General features: G+C 34.8%; 1 non-coding gene across 1 annotated transcript; it reads right to left on the reverse strand.

Annotated features, from left to right (window-relative positions):
* Window positions 1–2,245: 2,245 nt before the first annotated feature.
* Window positions 2,246–2,353, reverse strand: LOC130956482 (small nucleolar RNA R71). Its single transcript, XR_009077133.1, has one exon. It is a non-coding gene; the product is annotated as a small nucleolar RNA R71 (small nucleolar RNA).
* Window positions 2,354–3,612: the final 1,259 nt, after the last annotated feature.

The raw sequence follows: 3,612 nt of genomic DNA on the forward strand, positions 1-3,612 counted from the left end.
TTTCATTTTTATTTTCGAAAAATACAAAAAAATTTAAAAATCATAAAAACCAAAAAATATTTTGTGTTTCTTGTTTGAGTCTAGTGTCAAATCCTAAGTTTGGTGTCAATTGCATATTTTTAATTTTCCTAAGTTTTTGAAAAAAATTCATGCATTGTGTTCTTCTGTGATCTTCGAGTGGTTCTCTATGATTTCCTTTGTCTGATCTTATGATTTTCCTGTTTTGTGTTTTATGTTGTTTTTCATATGCATTTTCAAAATCATAGTGTTTTAGCATTCAAAATTTCTAAGTTTGGTGTCTTGCATGTCTTTCTTTTCTTAAAAATTTTCAAAAATATGTCCTTGATGCTCATCATGACTTTCATAGTGTTCTTGGTGTTCATCTTGACATTCAAAGTGTCCTTGCATGCATTACTTGTTTTGATCTTGCATTTTTATGTTTTATTTCATTTTTTTGTTTTTCTCTCTCCTCATTAAAAATTCAAAAATAAAAAATATCTTTTTAAGTAAATAATACAGAGAAATGAAGATTCAGAACATAAAGCAGAAGAATCACAGAGAAAAGGAGCTCCTAGCAATAAAACGCCAGTAAAGAGGCACTTTGGGCGGTAAACGCCAGAATGGCTATCATTCTGGGCGTTTAACGCCAGTAAAGCTATCATTCTGGGCATTAAACGCCAGAATAGATAGCATTCTGGGTGTTTAATGCCAGAAATGGCAGCATTTTGGGCGTTTGAAAAAATGCCCAGTAAAGAAGGATTTCTGGCGTTTAACGCCCAGCCAAGGTATCTGGCTGGGCGTTAAACGCCCAAAGAGGTAGCATTTTGGGCGTTAAATGCCATAATGGATAGCATCCTGGGCGTTTAATGCCAGGATGACACAAGGGAGGTAATTTTGTTTCCAATTCGATTTTTTTTCAATTTTTCATGTTTTAATTCATAATTTTTTTGCATCAAACATATTTTGAACTTTCATTTTTCATTTTTCTTTTAATGTTTTTGAAAATTTTCAAACCAATTTTTTAAAAAAATTTTCTTAATCTTATCTCAAATTTTCAAAAATCCTTGCTAACAATTAATGTTTTGATTCAAAAAATTGCAAGTTTGTTACTTTCTTGTTAAGAAATGATCAATCTTTAAATTTTAGAATTATATCTTTTAATTTCTTGTTAGTCAAGTTATCAATTTTTAAAAAATCAAATATTTTTCAATCATATCTTTTTTAAAAAAAATAAAATCTTTTTCAATCATAATTTTTCAATCATATCTTTTTAAAATCAAATCTTTTTCAATCATATTTTTTTGTTGATTTCAAATTTTTTTCTAACTTCTTATCTTTTCAAAATTATTTTCAAATCTTTTTCAAACTAATTACTATTTCTTATCTTTTTCAAAACCACCTAACCACTTTTCCACTTCCAATTTTCAAAAATCATTAACCATTTTTTTCAAAAATCTTTTTCATTAACTACTTGTTTTAAATTCAATTTTCGAATACACACTCTCTCTCATCTTTTTCTATTTATTTACTAACACTTCTCTTCTACTTAAAATTCGAACCCTCTCTCTCCCTCTGTGTTCGAATTCTTCTTATTCTCTCTTTACCTCATTCTTCTATTCTTCTTTCCTGCTGACACCTCAAGGAATTTCTATACTGTGACATAAAGGATTCCACTACTCCCTTTTGTTCTCTTCTTTATTATATGAGCAGAAACAGGGATAAAAATATTCTTGTTGAAGCTGATCCTGAACTTGAAAGGACTCTGAAGAAGAAGCTAAGAGAAGCTAAAGCACAATACTCCAGAGAAGACCTTACAGAGAATTTCGAAAAAGAAGCAGACATGGCAGCCGAACCCAACAACAATGCTAGAGATGCAAGGAAGATGCTTGGTGACTATACTGCACCAACTTCCAACTTCTATAGAAGAAGCATCTCAATTCCTGCCATTGGAGCAAACAACTTTGAGCTTAAGCCTCAATTAGTTTTTCTAATGCAGTAGAATTGTAAGTTTTATGGACTTCCATTGGAAGATCCTCATCAGTTCTTAGCTGAATTCTTGCAAATCTATGATACTGTTAAGATCAATAGGGTTGATCCCGAGGTCTACAGACTCATACTTTTCCCCTTTGCTGTAAGAGACAGAGCTAGGATATAGTTGGACTCACAACCTAGAGAAAGCTTGAACTCTTGGGACAAGTTGGTCAATGCTTTCTGATCCAAATTCTTTCCACCTCAAAAGATGAGCAAGCTTAGAGTGGAAGTCCAAATCTTCAAACAGAAGGAAGGTGAATCCCTCTATGAAGCTTGAGAAAGATGCAAGCAATTAACCAAAAGGTGTCCTTCTGACATGCTTCCAGAATGGAGCATCATATGTATATTCTATGTTGGTCTATCTGAATTATCTAAGATGTCATTGGACCATTCTGCTGGTGGATCTCTTTATCTGAAAACCCCTGCAGAAGCCCAGGAACTCATTGAGATGGTTGCAAATAACCAGTTCATGTACATTTCTGAAAGAAATTCTGTGAATAATGGGATGACTCAGAAAAAAAGAGTTCTTGAGATTGATACTCTGAATGCCATATTGGCTCAGAACAAAATATTGACTTAGCAGGTCAATATGATTTCTCATAATCTGACTGGATTACAAGCTGCATCCGGCAGTGCTAAAGAAGCCTCCTCTAAAGGAGAAGCTTATGACCCTGAGAATCCCACAATGGAAGAGGTGAATTACATGGGAGAATCCTATGGAAACACCTATAATTCTTCATGGAGAAATCATCCAAATTTCTCATGGAAGGATCAACAGAAGCCTCAACAAGGCTTCAATATTAATAATGGTGGGAGAAATAGGTTTGGCAATAGCAAGCCTTTTCCATCATCTTCTCAGCAATAGAAGAGAACTTTAAGCAGAGCCTCTCTGGCTTAGCAAATATAGTCTCTGATCTATCTAAGACCACTCTCAGTTTCATGAATGAAACAAGGTCCTCCATCAGAAATTTGGAGGCACAAGTGGGTCAGCTGAGTAAAAGAGTTACTGAAACTCCTCCTAGTACTCTCCCAAGGAATACAGAAGAGAATCCTAAAAGAGAGTGCAAGGCCATAACTATAACCAAAATGGCCGAACCTGGAGAGAGTGAAAAGACAGTGATTCCCAATGAGGAAGACCTCAAGGGACGTCCACTGACCAATAATAAGTTTCCTATTGAGGAACTAGAGGAATCTGAGACTCATACAGAGACCATAGAAATTCCACTAAACTTTTGCCATTCATGAGCTCTGATGAGTATTCTTCCTCTGAAGAGGACGAAGACACTGTTAAAGAGCAAGTTGCTCAGTATCTAGGAGCAATCATGAAGCTGAATGCCAAGTTATTTGGTAATGAGACTTGGGAGGATGAACATCGATTGCTCATTAATGAACTGAATACATGGATTTAACAGACATTTCCTAAAAAAAAATGGGATCCCGAAAAGTTCTTAATACCTTATACCATAGGCACCATGAACTTTGAAAAGGCTCTGTGTGACCTGGGGTCAGGTATCAACCTCATGCCACTCTCTGTAATGGAGAAACTATGGATCTTTGAGGTACAAGCTACAAGGATCTCAC

The sequence above is a fragment of the Arachis stenosperma genome, chromosome 1, assembly GCF_014773155.1.
Source record: "Arachis stenosperma cultivar V10309 chromosome 1, arast.V10309.gnm1.PFL2, whole genome shotgun sequence".
Classification (NCBI taxonomy): Eukaryota; Viridiplantae; Streptophyta; class Magnoliopsida; order Fabales; family Fabaceae; genus Arachis; species Arachis stenosperma.